The 23,274-nt window shown below is 37.7% G+C and overlaps 1 protein-coding gene and 1 long non-coding RNA gene across 3 annotated transcripts in view; one reads left to right on the forward strand and one right to left on the reverse strand.

The window, feature by feature from the left end:
- Positions 1–23,274, reverse strand: part of Zbtb20 (zinc finger and BTB domain containing 20) — a 739,030-nt gene that overhangs the window by 413,863 nt on the left and 301,893 nt on the right.
- Positions 1,349–22,885, forward strand: LOC120095546 (uncharacterized). Of its 2 annotated transcripts, XR_005491087.2 has the most exons (3): positions 1,349–2,768; positions 21,497–21,599; positions 22,663–22,885. It is a non-coding gene; the product is annotated as an uncharacterized LOC120095546 (long non-coding RNA). The 2 variants fall into 2 exon arrangements; XR_005491086.2 differs by lacking the exon at positions 22,663–22,885 and having other exon boundaries at positions 21,497–21,874.

Here is a 23,274-nt window from a genome sequence, read left to right on the forward strand (position 1 = left end):
GCTCCTGTGTAATGGTACAAATCCCACATACAATCAAACATACAATGGCACAATCATAATCATAACAACAGTAGTGATGACATTTGGTGAAAACTTTCCAATGTCTCAAGCATTACAATTAACAGTTTAAATGTATTACCTTACTCATTTATTGGAATACTATAAGGGGGCACGAAATGTTAATAATCTGATTTTACAGAATAGAATACTTCTAGCACAAAAGTCCAATAACTTGTTCAAGATGACTGACAGCAAGGAAGTCAGAGCAAGGTTTGGCTTTCAAAAGCCTGCCCCTCTCATGTGTTTTAGAGGGAGGTTATACATTTTATTAATGCTATCTTTGGGCTGATAGAGTTATACTACTGAGCTTGGAGCCCATTTGGTCTGTAAGCTCCAACTTGAAGACAGCTAATGAGTCAAAGTCTGAGATGCTGCTATTCATACTACCTGCCAATTAAAACGCTCCCTTGTGAGAAGGTGCGACTAGCTAGCTAAACCTCAGAACAGAATACAAGCTTTCAAAAGTGCCTGGAGTGAGGCTGAGCCATGGCTTGGGTTAAGAGCTCCTACTGTTTTTGCAAGGGACCCAGTAATGGTGATCATTTTCTAGTACCCACATGGCAGCTCATAACCTTGTTAAACTCTAGTTCCAGGGACCTGAGCCCTCTTCTGTATCAGAAATGCACTGGGTACACATACACACATTCGGGCGAAACACTCACGCATAAAATAAAGTTAAAAAAGTGCCTGATGAATTAAAAACGGCATCTGTAAGTGGCTCAAGTGGTGAATTAACAGGTGGTTTCCCTTTTCTGTTTGGTCCTTCAGTGTTCTTCCTTCTGTTTAAAATACTCCCATTACAGTGGCGTGCCACCTACAGAACAAAGGAACACTTAGAACCTTACATCCTAAACTTCACTCACTTTGTATATTCGGCTGTTAGTCCTGTTTGTTACTTTCCCAATGACATTACCAAAGTCACACAGTATTGTTAGCCACCAGTCTTCCCTAAGGTGGCTTAAGCCCCTGAAATAGTGACTCATCCTTGTTTATCTTATGTTCTGTGTCCCGAGCACCTACCACTCAGTTCAATGAAAGATCCTAAACCCACCTTAAACAAAGAGGCGGAAGCAATTGTTGACTCCCTTAAAAGACACGTAGATTTCCTGAGTAAAAGTTTCTTATCAGAAATCTGAATCCACAGGTCTATTTTGTATATGCACCAGAGAAGGAAAAATTACATCCCACACTATGACACAATAGAAGTAACAGGGAACAGAGTTCACAACCCCAAAAAGCACCTTCGTTCTGTACATATATTCCTTTCTATTTTGTTTGGTCATTTTTTTATCCCTTTCTTCTCCAACATAATGGAAACTTTTATGATGTCAACATTTTATATTATTTGCTATTATCTCTAATCTGTAAGAAAGAACATGGTAGCAAGAAATTTTCAGTAACTGTACATTAAAAGAAGGAACCAGGTCGGTAAGAGAGGTCAGTAAGAGATGACAGCGGTGGGAGAGGAGGTAAAATTCACACAATATTTTTATGCTGTCCTGGAAATAATAAGGAAGGTTACCTCAAAAATTCTAGGAAAATATGAAACACCAATGAAATAGGAAGCTTTCTTTCTGTTTCTGAGCTGACTGCTTGATAAATTCCTTCCATGCCAAATATCCCTGTAGCCCTGTAGCATTTTGACATTTAATTTCTGCTACTATAGTAGTCCAGAAGAAATGATACTATTTCTTGACTAATTTTCTCTAAGTGCCATGTATTGTGATTAGCATTTTCTATGCATTATACTATTCAAAAAGCTAATAGGTATTTATTCATTATGCATGTGTTCAGTGCGGGTATGTGGCTCTGTCACATCACAGGTTGGAGGTCAGAGGACAACATCCAGGCGTTGTGAATTCCATCCTGTGCATTTCCCCCTCCAGCATGGGGATTCTGAGAATCTGACTGAGATCTTCAAACTTGAGGCGAGTGCCTTTACTTGTTAAAGAGCCTTTAATTAAAAAAAAAGACTTAATAATTTTGTGTGTGCATTGACAACTGTGTGGCGTTCAAAGGAAGCCTTGCTGGAGTGGTTTTCACCCTCCACAATGTAGGTTCTGGAGCTGGAACTCCAGCTGTCAGGCTTGGTGGCAAGAGCCACTGTTTGCTGAGCCTCTTCACTATCTCCCATGTTCATTTCTTAAGACCATGCCCACGGTAACTGGTATTCATCATCCAATTTAACCTAGATGTACAGTGAGAAAACAGATGCCCCACAACTTTGCCAAGATTATTCAAATAGAAATGCGAGTTGCCTCAAGGAGCATGACCCTGGTGCATACTCTAGGTGGAGGTTATGATGAGTGGTACAGGACGCTGGCTCACAAGACTGCGGTGTTCCTATTTAGAACCTGGGGAACACAGAATTCTGGGTAACATGGTCAGAGCTCCTTCTTAGGCAGTCTTGCCCATCAGCTAGTGAGTCTGTTGAAGCTCCAGGACCTCTTAGAGACCGGCTTAGACACCAGAGAGCATGAGAGAGGCATGGAAGCTGTAATTCATTCTCCCTCTCTCCCCCTCTCCCCCAACTCTGGAAGGATGGAAGGATGGAAGGATTCATAAAATAAATAGCTGGTTAATGGTGGTAGGAATGTGTTTAGGAGGTCACTGCTACTGCCTCCAGTCGCAGTGTTAGGAGACAGAATCCTACTGAAGACAACGAAAGGCTCTGCAGAGATTTCTTAACACCTCCTGAGTGGTATCAGGTATTTCACTATATGAGATTATTAACAATGTTTACCTATACAGTTATACAATGTAGAATCTTGTGTTACCACCTGATCTCAAGTTTCCACATAAATTCACACTCCTCTGAATCTCAATAAGGTAATACCCTAATAGTATAAAATTATCCAAGTAAAGGACAGACCATGTTTTGGTAGTTAGATCCAGCACATGACTTGGTGTATTAAAGTTCCATCAATAACAAAAAAAAATATTTTTAATTTTCAGATGGTGATATGTGGTTTAAAGCCCTGAAATGTCAGTGCGATTCTGAACTCTATTTTCTTCAGCATTAGGAGACACTTATCACAGAGTCCTGAACAGGCATTAGTGTTTAGTTCTTTTTTTTTTTAAAGATTTATTCATTTATTATATATAAGTGCACTGTAGCTGTCTTCAGACACACCAGAAGAGGGCATCAGATCCCATTACAGATGGTTGTGAGCCACCATGTGGTTGCTGGGAATTGAACTCAGGACCTCTGGAAGAGCAGTCGGTGCTCTTAACCGCTGAGCCATCTCTCCAGCCCCTAGTGTTTAGTTCTTATTATTATAATGAACCCTCAACTGCTGTGGTTCACATACTATAAAGCTTACGGCCACAGTTTTAAAACACTCCTTTTCACATTCTAATAAGCATGGCTAACTTAGATTTTCATCTAAACTGTAGATCCTCAGTGCCATTTTCACACCTTTTGACTCAAAAATTAAATTTCTAAGGCACGCCTTAGTGTTCCTCCTACAGGAGGTCTCTTCTCAGCTTGTGTATGCTTTGAAAGAGAAGAGAAAACTAACCGAGCAAATGGAACTTATCCATCAAACTGTCTGCGAGAAGATGAGACAGTTTGTTAAAACTTTTGAAGGAACAGCAAAGGCAAAGGTGAAAAACGCTAAATTTTAAGTCAGAAAGGGCTCTTTCTAAACCTGTAAAGGAGGCTGACAATCTACTTAAAGTAAAAGTGGAAAAGAGGGCAGCCACAGAGCACAAAGTGCTTTAGGCACAACTTGGGACAGGGCTGTACTGGATAAAATGCATTTTAGTAGCTATGACAAAAGTAGTCTAAATGTTTGACTTGCCTTAACAATATATACCATTTATGTATATTAAATAGCTTGAAGATCTCTTTCCTCTTTAGCTCCTTAATTTCCGTAAGAATTTGCTCTTATCAACTTGACAACACTCACATTCACTCTCCCTGAGTCCAGGTCCTTGATCTTGCCCCTCTTTCATCTACCCCCTTCTCCCACTCTCCCATTTCTTTTTTCCAGAAAGAAGTGATTACTAACGGATCTGAATGTTTAGGATGCACTGAATATGATTCCAAGCTTATTTATTGGATACTGTAACCCATAATTCTCAGTAGAAGTTGGATGAGACAAGGTCTTTCATTTTGCAGATGCTGTGGACGGTATTACCTGTCACATTTTTACGTGGTTCAAGAGAGTTGAAATTGTACAGCCCTATAGCAAGCAGTCTCCATATCGACCTCATGCCTGATACCACCATCACACCTATCGTAGTTCATCATTTTCCTTTATTTCATCACTATTACATACTCGCAATTTACATGTTTGTAAATTCCTTAATTGAAGCAAAATATCAACAAAATTAAAATATCAGCAAAATTAAAATGTATATATATGCATATACATTTGAGTCTATGAATATCCAAAGCATCAAATTAAAATTGACTTCCTCAAAATAACAGGTTTCTCAAAGGCTGTTGACTACTAGATGAGAAATTCACCTATAGTTCTGTACTTTGTGTAAGTACAAAATAAAGTTCTACCAGTAAATGATCTAAAGGAACTGGACAGACATTTTCATCACTAGGTCAATAATTTTGTTTCCATGAATATCAACTGTAGCTTTTTAAAAGTATTTATGTTTAGTTTTCAGACTAAAGCAGGTCTCTGGCCTAATCAACCCATGTAAGTGCAGGCTGGTCAGATTTAGGACAATTTTGGTAAGGGAAAAATTCTGCTTGCAGATTAGATATCTTTTATATAGTGATATTCATATTGACCTGTCCTTATATGATCTCTATAGAAGGCTCAGGGTAGTGCTACAGTTTTACTATATGTAGAGCTAAATAGGATTATTTAGTTCATTATTATTTTTAAAATTTCAAATCCTTCCAGATGTTAGGAAAATATAGTAGTACTATCTAGGAATTATTCAATTTACACTTAGTTTTGTATTCTGAGGCTGCTAGCCATTCCCCCAAGGACAACAAAACTGATCCACATTCCTCCATCACAGTAGTGCTTGACTCTGGTCTCCGCATGCCTCTGCAACTCCAGAAGTTAACAGCTGGACTTCATTTTTGTCCCAGCAGCCACCATCTTCTATTGCTCTAAGTCACCGTGAGTTTCTCCACCAATAACAAGCTTAAAACTCAACCAAGAGTGGAACATCAATACCCTGTCATGGGTTCATGTCATTCCACAATACTTTGGCATTACTGCCCATGTATCAGAAGGTAATAATAGTATTTTCTTAAAAAAACAAAAAATGTGGTCATGTTAAGCCATTCTATAACCCAGAGTACTAAGTCCTAAGATCTTCTACAGGACTCTGGCTCAATTTTGCAGGCCTTCCCAATTCCTCATAATGCTGTGATACTCATAATAAAGAAGGCAGATGGTTTGTTCTCTGAACATATGCTTTAAGTGCCCTCTTTGCTATTTCAAAATAATAGACCAAATTTGGCCTCTAATACTCACAGAAAACTTTAAAGAGGCTGCCTCATGAAATCTAAGTAAATCTGGTCCAGTGGGAATTCAATCTTTAAAAAAAAGATTTTCTAAACTTTCTCTGCAGTTCTATTCTATATCATAAAACTAATCTTTAAGTAACATAAAATACAGTAAGGAAAATCACCTAACTAGTAATATATTTTCTGGTTAAGGAATGGACTAGAAGGCAGAAAAAAGTTCCCTTTATTTATTTATATTTTAAAATTGTGAGTTTCCGGAGTTGGGGATTTAGCTCAGTGGTAGAGCGCTTGCCTAGGAAGCGTAAGGCCCTGGGTTCGGTCCCCAGCTCCAAAAAAAAAAAAAAAAAAAAAAAAAAAAAAAAAAGAACCAAAAAAAAAAAAATTGTGAGTTTCTGAAAGCTAATGTAGTTGACTCCGGTTAATTTCTGTGTAACTGCTGGATTTTCCATTTTTATTATTCCTACTCCTATTCCTATCATGTCGATGTTTTATTGTTAAAGCACTTTGCAATTATTAATTAGTTAATTTAGTCTAAATTATATTTATGCCTTTGTTTTAAATCCAAGCTACTCGTAGTTATTATGAGCCTAAAATGCTATTTCGCCAGCCAATTATTCTCATTTCAAAAACAGCTTGTTGTCGATGACAGCACCTTTTCTAAGTTTTCAAAGAAAATGTAATCTATCCCCAGTACATACACATATTTCTGGATGCTGTTCACATAATCTAACTGCACGTATAAAAAAATAGCATCTCTGTTTAATGTCTACATTTTATACATGAGCCTTCATGTATATATTTTCATGTGTTACATTTAGTTTTGAAAAAGGCATTAAAGTTGTTTCTTATATCTTACAATGACCTTAAAACTTAGGAGTTTGAGCAACATTCCAGATGAAGCACACACACACACACACACACACACACACACACACACACACACACACACACACACACACACACACCCCGAACACTTTGGTTACTATAAGGGCTCGAAGCCTAACAACTACTTCAAAACTTTAATGATCCTGTGGAAACTTCAACAAGGACTAGCTAGGTCCTAATGTAAAACAGTGTTTACTTTTAAAAATAAATGCAATAGTTTTACCCACATGTTTTTGGGACACTGTTAAGACACATCATAATTAACAATGTTGAAAATAACAACAGATCTTTAAATCCAGTCATCGTTTTGTACATAGTCACAAATATCTGAGCAAAATGGAAACTATTTTTGGGACAAAACATTCACTTTTTTTTGCTGATAAAGACAAACAACTTGAGAAAACACCCTTTCCTTTTCTCGACTCTCACTTTCACAATAAATGCAGCACGGAAACTAAATTCTCAACTTAGAAATACGCTGAGCTGTATTCCCATAAACAACTCACCAGACTCACAGCCATGCTCTCATCTTCTGCTTGGTCTTTCACTTCCCATGCATACACAATCACACTTACCTGCAAGAGCCTCAAACATCAGTCTATGTGTGTTTTTGAAATGAACTCTGTACCGATGCATTTTTTTTCTGTGTTTCTTTCTAACCCTCGGGAATGTTAAGAATTTAGGAAGAGAGCCACAGCTTAAGAGCGCAATTATTTGCCAGTAAATACTCAATTTGCTTGTCCTGTGATTTTTCTTCTAACTTGCATATTCAATAATCTGTCCCTGACTGCGTCACGAGCACAAAAAGTCTTTTCTCTAAAGGAGAACACTTTCGCCAATCAACCTTCAGCCATGCCAGGGCACAGCTCGTCAGGGTGATTTGTTAGCTTTAATTAATAATTCCTCATGCTGACCATTTTCACAAATAACACAGTGAGACTACGATGCAGGATGGCTGTAATTCAGGGCGCTAAAAACACAGTGGAGTGGGGGTGTAGAGGGGTGGGAGAATTCAGATGCCGTTTGTAAACACATCTACTCAGACTTTCAGATTACAGGATAGGGACATTGCAGCTGAATTACCATGCTATGTCCATCAATTTGTATTCAGGTGGAAGCCACATGCTCTTCCACTTTTATCTGCTAGGGCCTCCCGGGTGCCAACACCGTTATTGGGCCGACAACATTTACAAAGGAGGTCTCTAGCCTTAGGATTGCACAAGTTTACTGCAGGTGAAGTTGAGAAATCAGACATATACAGCACTTCTCAGTGAGCTTGTGTAACAGCCTGGAACACAGAAGTACAAGTTGCGAGTGTCAGATTTTCTTTTGCTAGGCTGGGCGATACTGGACATTTCAGTTAGCTTTTAACAAGATTCTCAGGCCCAGACCTCAAAACAGTAAAGCAACACTGGAGCGTTTGTTCAGGTCGGGCACATTTATTCACTTCTTAGCTATGCCTCACATATTATATTAAGGCCTAAGAATTTTGGTTGAAAAACAAAACAAAAACCCGACTTTCTCAGCTTGCTGTCACAGTCCATGTATCTTTTAAAAACATATCGATGCTAGCACTCGAACAAAGCAACAAAGCAGGTAACGTGCAAACAAAAGTGAGAATTAAGAGCACTTTTCCACGTGGTTCCATCATGCAATCACTCAAGGACAGCACACTTGAGCCCTGCTGTAAAGATATGTCAGAGTAAACAGAGGCACACGAAACAAAACAGAAAGGAAAACGGCCAATGGTAGCAAAATATGTCTTTTCGACAATTAGAAAATATCTCTGAAAGCAGGTAGAGAAGTCAGAAGCATACTAGCATGTCCACAGTCAATTTCAAAATGCTCACACGCACTGGAGAAAACCAAAAACACAGAGGAGATTATAGTCATGCCCTTTATCTGATGTGTGTAAAGGCAAATTCATTAATTTATTAGATACATACTTATTGAGAATCTCTTCGGTATCAGAAACTGGATCATACCAGCACTGCGAGACTAAGGCACAGGCTCTGTCTTCAAGAAGTTTATAATTTAATCATTACAGCCTAAAAGAAAACATTCACCTCTAAACAGAGCACTGTATATAGCACATACAGGAAAGCATGAAACAGGGCCCTTAGACATGACAGGAGAACTATATGGAGTGGTAGGAAGAACATTCTACACACAGGCAAACCTTTGAACCTTTTCTAAAACTATTACTAGAATAGATTAGACTAGATTAGCAGTTCTAGGAACTGAGGGATTTAGTGCATAGTAATTTCAGATAAGTGCCTTAGATAGTAAACAGCTCAGGATTTAAAAACAAATCTATTAAGGAACAAAGTCCTTCTCGAACCATGATGCCTGTCATCATCAAGATGGTATGTGGCATCCCCAACACAGGCACAAACAGTGTGTGCTGTCTTCACTGTCAATGTACTCCTGGGATCCCAGGCCAGAAGAGGACATAGGAGCACACACTGCCTTTTCCTGTTTTCCTGCTCACTTGTCTTTTGTTCACCAAATGCTTACACTCACGCCCAATCACTTCTGTTTGTACTGTGTCAGAAGATAAACCATATTTGCATGACTATTATAAGAAGGAGAAACTGTATTTACTTAGTGGTCACAGATAACTTCTAAGAAGAGATCATATGCTATGCATTACAAAGGGTTGCACATGGTAGGAGGTTGGATGGGGTGGAAATGGTCTATCCTAACATGGCAACCACAGCTTGTAAATCCTCTTGGAAACTGGATGACATTCTCAGTGCTATTGGACATTTGTTTCATGTGATATTCAGAATGTAAAGAAGCTTCCAGAATACCAAACTTATAACTCAGTTATACATAGCCATTTAGAGAATTGTATAGTTCATTTATCCATTCACTACATACTTATCAAGCTTGTACTGTCTATGTAACACTTATTAATAATGGTAATTAAGGCTATTGAGTACTTCCTATACGTTGGTGACTGATGTAAGAATTTCATATAAGCATATATTCAGAAAAGCACCTCATTTAATCATCAGAAAAATTGAGGTAGGTCCTATTTCAATTTTCATTTAACAAAAACTCCACAAGTAGTAAACTGGATATACACTAAAATCTTAAATCTTAAATATCTACCAAAGTCTTATTATGTCACAGTTACATAGTCACATATAGCATTTATAATAATATTTTTAAACTAGGAAATTTAGATAGTTTTGCATTTAAGAGTGAATGTACATGTAGTCCTATAAATAAATCTAGGATAGATACTATGGTATCTCCAGGCTGACAGCCCGAGGTAACAGAAAGAAAAAATGGCAGGTATGGTTAAAGCAAGTAAGCAAACAATATAGGCAACACAATTCTTCTTTCCTCTCATTCAAACTACATCCACTCTAAGGAAGCAATCAGAGAGAATCATGAAGCACAGAAAAGACAGTGGTTTAAAAAGAGAAGGGGAGACTGGTTCAGAAACATCCTTTGAAGATATTTCTAATATGGCTGAAATCGTTGTTTTTAGGAAACACCTATCAGATAAAATATAGATACAGGAACACATGTTTATAGTAAATTATTATTTTTACAAGGAACTAATAATATTAACATTTGCTCATTGATTCATTTATCTGCGTATTTGTTTGTTTGTTTGTTTATTGAAGGTTTTTTCAAGGCAGGGTTCCTGAGTTTTCCTTGCTCTGCTGGAACTCACTCTGTAGGCCAGGCTGGACTCCCCTGATTCCCCTGATGCTGCTCCCTGGGGGCTGGGACTAAGGGAATGCACTATAGCAGCGCAGCTGAATTTCATTTACCGAAAACTGAGTCGTTTTGGTTGGGACTATCTGAAGAAGCCACCACTTCTTCACTATAATCGCACATTCCTCCATGCCGCTGTTATTACTTCCCCCCGCCCCCTCGGCAAGCGGATGCTTTCTCCGTATTCCTTCTGTTTAGACACTAGGACTCTTAGTAGAACCATCTTGAGTACTTGACCTAAATTGTAGACCAAACACTGAAGGAACATGTTCAGTTATGGTTATAAAACTAATTTCAGGCCAAATGTGTATATTCATATAGAGATGGAGGTGGTCACTGAGGAGCTTTAAGAAGGCTCTTGTAGTTTATTTCCTTGTATAAGTGAAGTAGTTTTTGTGTTTTATTTTGTTGTTGTTGTTGTTGTTTTTAACTTTATGTAGAGACTGGTTAGACTCCACTAATGTTCTCAATTTTACAGTTTCCGGATGAGATCAGGTGTGTATGAGGAGGTAGAGGATGTCTAAATATCAACCTACATTCTATTTTCTGCCTAAGCTAGGCCCCCAAAATTTTAGGATTTTCTAGAAAATGCTTATTTTTCTATTTTCTATTGTCCTTTGTACAAAGTACAAGCTTGTCATGTATTCTTTCTCTACGATATCTGGATTGGTAAGAATAAGTCAGCGAAGTTTAGCCTTCTTGAGTCTCAACTCCGATCAACTATCTGAATCTCTAGATTTTCGAAAAGAAGTATCAGTGTCTGTCTGGAAACAACACACATAAGGACTGTAGACATTTAAACATTTCATAATCTTTCCTGAAAAAATTCCATATACTTTCTAACTTCTAAACTCTTATATTTTACTCATGCACACAAACGTCTGCTGCCTGAAAACAGTTGATGACTAGCTAACAAAGGGACAGAGCCGCCTGGTCCCACAGTTAGACCCACGCCTGAACAAGAATCTTCAAATTAACTAACTAATTAATTAAAATTAGATATATAATTAGTTGATAGTTGAGGGCTAAAAATGTATACAAATGTATACATGTGAAAATCAGGATTATATAAAGTAGGACACATTTCTAGCTAGGAAACTAATTATAGATAAATCACATACTGAAGAGGCCCAAGCCAGACCAATGAAATCTCATTTCACTGTGAATTTCCTACATACTTGTCATAAGTGATTTATATTCTCTTATGTCTCATTTTCTCTCACCTGTAATTTCTATATAATATTATAAGTGTAATATGTATTATGTGTTTTGACTACCTTAAAAGAAATATACTAAAGCCCTGTCAGAATGAAGAATTAGTAAGAATTAGTAAGAATGATAATAGTATTGCCTTATGAAACTTTAACTTACATATTCGACACCTCAGTATAAAATAGGTATAATGATTTTTATTTTCTTTATCAAATGGTGTACTGAAGTAAACTGAGACTAATACAACTCTATTGAAATTGTAAACAGAGTGAAAATTTGGTGAATATGTTAAATATTAAATACATATTAATAGCTTATATTTTTATAATGTATAAAGAATCCAGAATAGCATAATGTAGTTGATATCTTTATAGGTTTATTATTTGTCAATAAAATATATAATGAAAAGAAATATGTATATGCAAAGATGGCATTCAAGTTGATTTTCAAATATGATTTTCAAATATCTACCTTTAAAGTACTAAAGTATAAGATAAAGCAAATGTTTGTAAGCATATCCAGGTACTTATGGAAGAAGACTATGAAAAGAAAGGAGTAGAATTTCATTTGTGTGGCTGGATGCATTTTATGGTGTATCTGAGACCTCAGTAAAGAGAAAACACAATGAGGAGACGTGCTTTTTAGCAGAGTGTTGCATAATATACAAAATAAACTGTATTCATTAATGAATTGGCAGTGGTATTATACATGCACTCTTAGAAGCAGAACAGTTTAAGTAGCTTTCATGCTTGGCAGACCATGTTCCTGAGTGCCCCTCACTACTCCCTCCCTCTTGTACTCTTTAGTCCTATACTGCCAGGTGGGAGTAATGACCAAAAGGAAGGACAAAACAAACAGAGCCACTTACTGTGGCAGGAGCCACTCCAAGGATCAAAGAGCTGACTCTGTGTGGCTGCCAAGATCAGAGGTGCAGTGGGAGTCATCAGCATGGTGCCCTGAGATGCACACAGGCCACCCTGGTAGGCAAGCACCTGGGGCTACAGGCCCTGCATCCTGCTCAGGAGAACAGCCTGTTAAGACTACACGTCCACATTTCCTCACCCATCACTGCCTGTGATGTTAATTATTTTACTTATTGAATAACTTAAGTACAATAGATACTGCAGACAAAAACTTGATTCACCACTCACTCTGATTTCAAATTTCACTCAATTTTGAGAAGGATTCTTCCTATATTAATGGGTAACTTCTAAGGCAAGAACTCAGTAAGGCAGTCGATTTCTAACCTTTTTTTTTTTGGTTCTTTTTTTCGGAGCTGGGGACCTAACCCAGGGCCTTGCGCTTCCTAGGCAAGCACTCTACCACTGAGCCAAATCCCCAACCCCGATTTCTAACATTTTATTTTAGATATTGTTTTAGTTTTAGTTGTAACTTCACATAATATGCCAATTTTCTAATGCTACAGTCTTAACTACAGGCCTACCTATCTCAACACACTCTGAGAACCCGAGAGGCAGCAGATTCCCTTAGATGAGTAAAGCAAAAGCCACGAATGCACAGCAGCCTGGCCTGGACCTTCACTTGCCAGGAGCTCCTTCCCCGGATCCAGTTCACCCTTCCTTAATGGACAGCAACACTGCAATCTGCACACTCTCTTCTTGTCAGATAAAAAGCTGGAATAGTTTCAGAACAAAGCACAATTCTAGCACCTAAGAAAATTTTATTTTGCATCTTTAAATGAAGAAGAGTCAAGAAAGTGAGAGAAGGAGAAAAGTATCCAAGACTGTTAACCATAAGCAATTTATAAATACATTCATAATTCCTCTTTACAGAATCATTGTGATAGGAATATGATAGAAATATTATTTATGGTTATTCTGAATGAAATTATAGAGTTCTTAAATGGATATACTGAAGTCCATTATTTTTGATATTCAGAATTTGGCCTTATTTGGAAATCCAGTCATAAGCAATTGAAGTAGTTAAGAAGAAGTGATACTGGAGTAAGGTGGCCTTGTAAATCAATATGACAGATGCCTCATGGAAAAGAGAAATGTAAGCACAGCTATAGATAGCTAGAGGATGGAAGCCATGTAAAGATGCAGGCAGAGATAGAAAAAGTCCGTGTAAGCCAAGTAATGCCAAGGACTGCTAGTCAATCACCAGAGGCTAATGAGCCATCATCAGGTAGATTCTCTCTCACGTCACTCACACCATATCCCCGACTTCTAGAATTTACAAGGGGGAGAATACTGTCCTGTCTTATAAACACCTAATTTATAGTAATTGGTTATGGTAGCTTTAGGAAAATGATCTGATAATGCTGAGAAAATAATCAGCTTTAGAGACTAAATAAAATTCAAACAAGGTTAGAAGGTCTAAGACCCACTGAGGTAATATTACCCACCCGGCTGAGCAGGCAGAGTGGTTAGAGAAGCTCTGGCTTCCATAGACTCCTGGGTTTGAATGCTTGGCTTTGAAACAGTGGTACCATTAGTGCCTTGTTGAGTAGATGTGACCTAGTTGGAGGAATTGTGTCACTGTGGGAGCAGAATTATGCTCAAGGACTGCTCACTGTGGAATTGCAGTCTTATGCTGCTGTCTTTAGATCAATATGTGCAAATCTTGGCTCTCTCAGAACCACGTCTGCCTGTATGCCGCCATGCTTCCCATCACGACGGTAGTGAGCTACACCTCTGAAACTGTGAGCCAGCCCAATTAAATGGTTTCCTTTAAAAGAGGCCTCTTCACAGCAGTAGAAGATTTATTACATTGTGTGTGTGTGTGTGCATATACATATATATATATATATATATATATATATATATATATAGAGAGAGAGAGAGAGAGAGAGAGAGTTTTCAGTAATTCTATAGAACACTGATTTAAAAACAAAGTTATATGCAGTTCACAGAAAACATCAATAGTCTTAAACTTCTTAGAATCATTTACTGGAAGGAAGGTAGGAAGATGGGCAGAGAACTAGCACAATGTAGTATGTACACCCTAACGAGGATGAGAGACCTAACATTACTGATAGAGAAGAGGCTACATTATAAGAGAATCATGGCGTATAGAACTATCAATAAGTAGGATCTGAGACTAGATCATAAGTCAAAGGCAACTGCCTAGAAGTTTAAGTTTAAGAGGTTCTCCGTGTAAGGACTCCTGGGGACAAGAAAAGTAATGAGGCCTAAATGGGAATGAGAAGGTAGGAGTGGAGACAACAGATAAGTGTGCACAGAAAGCTTGCTAGTGTTGAGAATAAGGCAAAGCCCTGAAATGGGCTTAGAACACTCCAAATAAGTTTTAATACAGGCTGGGAAAACTGCTTAGTGTTATAACCCTAGACTAAGGCCCAGGGTTCAAGTCCCTAGTATCATGGAAAAAGAGGTCTTCAAGAAACTAGATAGAAGGCATAATGGATAAGTGCATTTGCTGTTTTTCCAGAGGACCAGCATTTGTTTCTCTGTACCCAAACTGAGTAGCTAACTGCCTGCAAGTCCAGCTTGCTCTAAGGGTTCTGGCACACTCTGGTCTTCATGGGTAGAATTCCTGTTTCACTACGGAATTAGAACATCACTTTTAGAAGAGTTTAATTCTTTCATTAGACACTTCCAACTCTCTGTCATTGTCATTCTTTTTGTTATTGTTGAAGAACTTTTGTATCCAACCTATGTTCTCCTTTTCTCCTATGTGTCTCTGTGTATATTTAAGTTACAAACATATAGCAATATAACAAGTGCGTCAAGAAAGAAATACGTCATGAAACAGAAAGTTACAACTACATGAAGTGCTCACCAGACAGTTCAAGACAAATCAACACAAAAGGAAAGATGTGTTCTTACAGAGCTTTAAACTCTCCCTTCACTAACTGACATCAACATCTTATTCAGCCAATTATCAAATTAATTCAGAGAAGAATAATCAAGTGACTTTTTGACAGTAAGTCAGTCCAACTGGAAAATCTGAATTCTCCAAGAAAACTCTGCTTAGCAACATTATCAATTGTCAACAGACATCTGTAATAATACAATCACTCCTTTCTTTTTTTCTAAACTTATTTTTGCTAAAAAATAGCTATAATACAAAAATACTGTTGGATTGAAAAATATAGCATTATAGTTCCTTTCTACAGTAAAAGAAAATTTGAACCTGTAATCTGAGCTTACATTCTTGTCTCCATAAAACTTGGCTTTCACGGCCATGTCTATGTCTTTGAAAGAGATTAATTATACTACTGAATAAAATAATTCCATCTTCATTTAATCTCTTTAATATAGTAAACAATTCATAAATCAATTAAGTTCTTCATTTTCTCCACTGAGGCAATGCTGTCTAGCTGATGATCAGTAGGGCACAGCTGTTGAAAAGGAGCAGGAGTGACACAGAGCTAGCACATTCCCCATGCATTCCCTGTGATCTCTGACATAGAGATGATGTCTGCACAACAGCTGTACACGTAGGACACAGAGAAGCTTAATGGTGAAGGGCTGAGAAAGTAAAGTTAGAATCAATGAGTAGGAAAATAAGAAGTATGAAGAAATGTTAGCATTCAAATAAAATTTGACTCACATTTAAAACAATAATGTGTAAATTGGCATGAATAGGTCAAAAGCAAAAGAAAAATGAGGAAAAAGAGAAAGAAATGAAAGACGATAGGAAGGAAGGTTGAAGGAAGTAAAAACTGAAGGGAGTGGAGTAATGGAGAAAAGGGAAAAGGAAGAAGGAAGAACAGAAGGAAAGAGGAAGTGAAGAAAGGGAAAGAAAGGAGCAGCACAGTAGGAATGGAGGACAGAACTCTTGTCAGTCTTCTCTGTTACGGATGCTTACACTACAATGGAATGGTTAGAAAGGGCTGGAAGTAGAGTGACCTTCAAAGGAATGTTACCCAGATCTTTAACTTAAAAAGCCCAGTCATTGTATGATCCTACTGATCCTTCAGGAATAAATAATGATGAACCTCATCTCCGAGGAAAGGATAAGAGACAGCAAAGTACAAATGCAGGTCGAGCTGTAGTTGTCTTCAGACACACCAGAAGAAGGCATCGGATACCATTATAGGTGGTTGTGAGCCACCACATGGTTGCTAGGAATTGAACCCAGGAACTCTGGAAGAGCAGTTAGTGCTCGTAAACACTACAACACTGAGATTCCACCTTACATCAGACAGAATAGCTAAGATCAAAAACTGAGGTAACAGCAGATGCTGGCAAGGATGTGGAGAAAGAGGAACACTCCTCCATTGTTGGTGGGATTGCAAACTGGTACAACCATTCTGGAAATCAGTCTAGAGGTTCTTCAGAAAATTGGACATTGTAATATCTCAGGACCCAGCTATACCACTCCAGGGCATATACCCCAAAGAACATATAAGAAAGACACCTGCTCCACTATGCTCACAGCAGCCTTATTTATAATATCTAGAAGCTGGAAAGAACCCAGATGTCCTTCAGAAGAGGAATGGATACAGAAAATGTGGTATCTTTATACAATAGAGCATTACTCAACTATTAAAAACAACGACTTCATGAATTTTTTAGGCGAATGGATAAAACTAGAAAATATTATTCTGAGTGAGGCAACTCAGTCACAAAGGAACATACATGCTATGCATGCATTGATAAGTGTATATTAGCCCAAAAGCTTAGAAAACCCAAGAAACAATTCACAGACCATATGAAGCTCAAGAAGAAGGAAAACCAAAATGTGGATGCTTCAGTCCTTCTTAGAAAGGGGAACAAAATACTCACAGGTAGAAATACAGGGACAAAGAGTGGAGCAGGGACTGAAGAGAAGGTCATCCAGAGACTGATCAACCTGGGGATCCACCCCATATGCAGTCACCAAACCCAGTCAGTATTGCTGATGCCAAGAAGTGCTTGTTGATAGGAGCCTGATATGAATGTCTCCTGAGAGGCTCTGCCAGAGCCTTACTGATACAGATGAGAATGCTTGCAGCTAACCATTGGACTGAACACAGGAACCCCAATGGAAGAGTTAAAGAAAGGACTGAAGTAGCTGAAGGGGTTTGCAACCCTATAGGAAGAACAACATCAACCAACCAGAACCCACTAGAGCTCCCAGGGACTAAATCAGCAACCAAAGAGTACACATGGAGGAACCAATGGCTCCAGACACATATATAGCAGAGGATGGCATCAATAGGAGAAGCCCTTGGTCCTGTGAAGGTTCATTTCCTCAATATAGGGGAATGCCAGAGTGTTGAGGTGGGAGTAGGTGGGTGGGAATGGGAGCATCTTCATAGAAGCAGAGGGAGGGGGAGAGGTAATGGGAGAGGAGGAAAGAGGAAAACATTTGAAATATAAATACTTAAAATATCAAATAAAAATAAATAAATTAATTTAAAAAAGAAAAATCAAAGCAAAAGTTAAATAAAAAAAAGATGCAGGTAGAGCAAACACACATTTACATATACACATATCTGTAAACATGCATGTATATATGTGTTCAAGACACTCAGCAAACTTTAACACTCACGCCAGTACACAATGATCCATTAGCTTAAAGAAACTTTAAGTCTATATCTTAACTAGATCAAGCCAAAATAGATGAATGAGGAAAAGGATCTAGAGACATGGAAATGGGGCCTAGAAGCGACTAGCCAACTCAAGGCACATGTCCAGACACAACTGCAACCGCGAACCCGGCTGAACTACTAAGCTCCTGAGTGTTTTAATACACGGCTGCTGATATTTACAACCAAGTATGCTCTAACTTTACCAATGAAGTAATTAACAGAACAGAAAATTATCAAGCAAATATATTACAGCAATTCTATATATTTTAGTCATTAATTCTAAAGTCCTCCCTGTTCGTCAATTCAATGATAGCCTACACTGCCTTGACTATATTTAGCACAAATAACAACATTAAAACCAAGTAAATATTAATTTGTTTGGTTTTTCACTGAATAGTTTTATCTATTAATTACTTAATACTGTAATTACTAACACAGCCGACACAACATGGACACTTCAACTGACACAAAAATAGAGTAATAAATCTGCTTCCATTTTCAGCTAGATTTCATGTATTGATGACACAGACCATTCCTCAAATATAACAGGAGTCATGTATATTTGTTTAAAACATTAAAATGTTTTTCATAGAAATTTATAATTTTAAGTACTTTAACCAGCTCATTTTATTTGAACAGCAGCACTAAAATTTAAATGAGAGAAATGTCTTTCTTATTTTACAGGTGAGGAAACTGAGGCAGGAGTGATGAACTGACATTCTTGAGGTTTTAGCTCTAACATTCAAAGGAGGAAAGGGGAAACCTAATTCTGACATATTCACCTTATGCTGTCTCCTATTACTCTCTGTGTTCATTATATATAGCTTGTTTAGATACCAATACTGCCTTACTACAGAGATAAAGGAGGATATCATGTCTCCTCATGTGGGTTTATAGTCATAACATTTGTACTCTAGAGTATTCTGTATATGACACACAGTAAGACAGTATATTCACTATTTAAGAAGTGAAATAGATAAAATAAATACACCTATATGTACTTTATATACATTCTGTGTATTTGCATGCATTCTATAATTGTATCCACACATGGAGCTACTGTAGCTTTCCTCATCCTGTTAGATTGTTTTTCTAACAATAATGATTAGTGAAGTTTATATTTTATTATTAATTATGCAATTAGGAATATTGGAGAAACAATTAAATATTAAACTAACAAATACATGAACAGCACAACTGAATATATTTTCAGAAAAGTCTAAATACATATCTACCTTCAATTACTCTTGCTTTTAGTTGATAATTGATTATGTAAGTAAGATTTATTAAATTAAAACCAGATTCTGACATTTGAAACATTAATAAACATATCCTCGTATTTATTTGCAATTAGACTAAAATTTGAGGTTGGCATTCAAATTTTACAGTTTAATTCTGCTAATCCTTCCCATTTTTACTTGGGAAGTCCTGTTGCTGGAAATTTTTCTTTGTTATTTTTCTAATCTCTGGACATGTAGTCTTATTTGAAATTCTACAAGTTGCTAAGTTACTGGCCAGCTCACTTTTTTTCTTAAGAAAACAGTATAAGAGAAACACAAATCCAAGAGGTTTGCCTCTGTGCTGTTCTTAATATCCACAAAAACTCTGCATCCCAAACATCAGAGTCAGCCTTGAGCAACGCTGTCAGACACAGGTGAATGTCACATCCAGTTCCTTAGCTTACCCATGCTGCCTATAGTTCTAACTTAACCTTATTAGTCACGTTGAAAAATCAACTTTGCCAAGTGCTATAAACTATATAAGGAAAAAATATACTTGTAGTTTATGTAAACTGATTTACTTCTGGAAACACTTCCACCTCTAGCACTCAAAATTGTCTGGAAATACACTATAGAAATGGTGCATTCTTACAGAATTATCTGTGATAATGAAAATAAGTACACATCACAATGAGATTCCCTTAAATTAATACCAAGAATCCCTAACACATGATATATTAAAATTCCTCTTATGGCTGAGGAATTATGCAGCTGTAGTTATGCTTATGGACATTCAAACTGTGAGAATATTCTAGACTTTCCAAGTGGGTTCAACCAAGTCAACCTATAGGCACATAACTTTTAAGATTAGAATGTAGAGTCTACATTTCTATTCTATAAATGAGAGAAGAGAAACTCAGAGAGATCCCATGGTATTCGAGACACTATTGCTGGCCCTGAGAAATACGGAGAACATTCATAGAGATAAGGATGGCCTTGACAAGTTATCCTCAAGGAAAGGAGGAGCTTCATCTCAGAGCTACAAGGAACAGTAGCAGTTCAGAAACAGGGTCTTTCTCAAATCTAGGTAGGCATACAACCTAGGAACACAACCTTTTACTATAACTTCATAAAACCAAGAACAAAGAAACAGGTGAAAGCCAAGTTAAACTCCTAGAGAATAATGATATAACAGATTGTTGTAAGCTGCTAAAGTGCTGATGATTCCTACTGGCAACAATAGAAAAGTTTATCATTCCAGATTAAAGAACTATAGACACACTAGTTTCAACTCATGTAGCAGAGAATTAGATCAGAAGACATCCTGTGAAAACAGATACTTAGTATCACTACATATCAAATTACTTTCTTTAAATTATATGTGTGTGTGTGTGCGCGCGCACGCGCGCATCCATGCAAACAAGTATTTATTTGTATATTTTTTATTTTAAGTATTTGGGTCCTTGCCTGCCTGTGTCTGTGCACCATGTGAAAGAAGCCAGAGGGGGTGAACACCCTAAAACTGGTATTATAGACAGTTCTAAGCTGCCATGTGGGTGCTGGGAATCGAACTGCATTCCTCTGGAAGAGCAGCCATAGCTCTTAACAGCTAAGCAATCTTTCTAGTCCCATTCCATTTTTAAAATTTCACTTGTTTTTAAATCATATTCCAGAGAAAGTGGAGTTCTACTAGGATTATGGACGGGCCATGAGGTGGGATTTGTATATTCAGTGTCCTCCATCAGGACTTTATAAATTGGCCTTTTGTTGTTGTTGTTGTTTACAAGTAAATGTACTTTCAGAGCATTGGTCCATGGTCATAACCACTAAATCTAATGTCTCGAAAAAAAAATAAACATAATTGAAGACAGTCCAAATGATAACAAAGTCATGATAAGGGACATTTAAAACCTACTGAAGGGAAAGGTAATTCAATTAAATATCTGCAAATCATAAGTAAATGCAGTGTGCTGTCATCACTATGAAAATTGTGTAATAATCGCATATCTAGTGGAGGCCATCTTCATAGTTCCCTTCCTTACATATGGTATTTTACCAGAATTGACATTTAGAAATACTTTCCTCCAGGAAAACACTAGACTGCTGCATTAGTAGAGTCAGACACTCTACTATCCTATCCAAAAGGCTGTCCTATCCAACGATTTGCCCCAAGGAAGGTTTGGAGGCCCTTTATCCTCAGAGATTTACGCAAGTTCGACCTAAAGTTTTTGAGGTATAACCACCAGCAACATTCTGAAAGTAGGAACTTGAAATCAACTAGGAACCATTTTCCCAGCAGAGAGTAAATGCCTGTGTGGGCCGCACATGTTTTTCTTTGTAATTGCATCTCAGTAGGGAGAGTGGGGTGGAAAGCAACTGCAACTGCTCAGGTTCTGAGGGAAACAGGATCAGTGCGATGCTCTCCCCACCAATTAGGAAGTGTCTCCAGTTAGCCGGACCAGCCCTGGACTTCACAGATTTGCCCTCATCTTCCACGGGGCCACCAGGAGCAGAGTTCTACTGGACCGGGAAAGGCCTGGTGAGCAAGCGCGCAAACCTGTCCACGCCTCTGCATGTCCTCTTCTGCTTCCTCCAGGTCTCTGCAAACTTATTAAATTTTGGACAGTTTGTAAACAGATGTCATCATTTTGAGGGGTTGTAAAGCTCATACGTGGCAAATTAATCCCCATTTTATGCCAGGCCCCATTTAGTATTTCTAAAGGGAGTGGATAATAAATCCCGCCAACTCTCTCTTTAAGGGCTATTCAGATACTAAATAAACCAAGAACATTTTAAAATGCAATCTCACAAAAATCTGCTCTGCTTAACCTTCTCTCCTTCTTTAAAAAATAAGAAAGGCATGATGTTCTTTTTTTTGTTAATTAATTCATTTTAGACAATTCCTTAAATTTTCATTTTAATAAATTTTTGTGTGGGTGCATTAATTACTTTCAAAGATGCTTTACAACTGTTACCTATTAAAAGCCTTTGTTAGTGAGTTAAAAAAAAAAAGAGAGAGAGAGAGAGAGAAAAAAAGAAAGCCTTCCAGTGCCCCCCTCCCGCTCTGAGCAGGTCCTTGCTATCAACTGCTGGAGTATTCTCGCTTTGCACCTAGAGCTATAATTATTTTGCTTTAATTTTACAAAACCTTTTGTTCCATTCCCATGAGCCCACCTGATCCTTATATTACACTCGCTCTATTAAAACACTCATGCAGAACAAAGCATGGCTGTACTGATTCATAAGTAACTTTTTTTCCTCAGTAATATGCCACTGGCTAGGGTGTGGGCCACTGACTTCGGATTCACTCTCTGTTGCCAATTTTCATGTATTAGAGATATGTTGTTTCAAAGTCTTGTAGTCTCCTCCACCACCCTTCCTTTGCTACATTTTCTTTTTGTGTTTTTTCAATATATTTTGACTATACACAATTTTACTCTAGGCTGGGGCAATAAAAGTGGTATAATATTGAGAATGCTAGATATATGAAAAGATTATAATCATGTTATAATTTTTCTTATTCATATACAGGTTTTTTAAAGTCATTTTTTGTGCTTCCTTTAACTTCATTTTCTCTCCTTTCTCCACCCCTTTTCCTTGAGCTCTTGCAACACATGTGGGCCTTTGGCAGAAGAAAAATTGAGTGACTCATCGAGAGAATTGTTTGTTTGCTCTGAGGAGCATTCTGAGGACCCTCTGGGCTGCACAAGGAGTCCTTTGATCCTGGCAATGTGATTTCTTCCAGATGTTTTCCCCATAGCCACCTTTCTGCAGTGTCCCTCCTCATTCTGTGTCATAAGAATAAATGCTCAAGAACAATTGTAACAGCACACGGGTTTCCTGAACACAGAGTGACAGAGAACTGGCATCTGATTTAGTTTCAGCAGCAATGAAAGAGGCTGAGGAAAGCAGAGCTGAGTTTGAATCTCGTTAGAGATCTTCATGACAAAAATGAGAATTATGAGAATCAGGGCCAAGAAACCATGTGAAGAAATCTGCAGAGCATTGTTCAAGGAGCTAGATTTATCTAGCTGAAAGTCTTAAAGTCAAGGCATGTGTTTAACTGGTTCACTTAAAAAAAACAAGGTGCAAACATCAAAGTCAGTTGCCAACCTCCGCCTCCCCACTTTAGGCTTCTCCCACCTGACCTACAGAAAGAGCGAAGGATAGGAGTCAGGCAAGCATTAAAAGAATGGGTTCATCAGTAAAGAAAA

This window comes from Rattus norvegicus, chromosome 11 (genome assembly GCF_036323735.1).
Source record: "Rattus norvegicus strain BN/NHsdMcwi chromosome 11, GRCr8, whole genome shotgun sequence".
In the NCBI taxonomy this organism is placed as follows: Eukaryota; Metazoa; Chordata; class Mammalia; order Rodentia; family Muridae; genus Rattus; species Rattus norvegicus.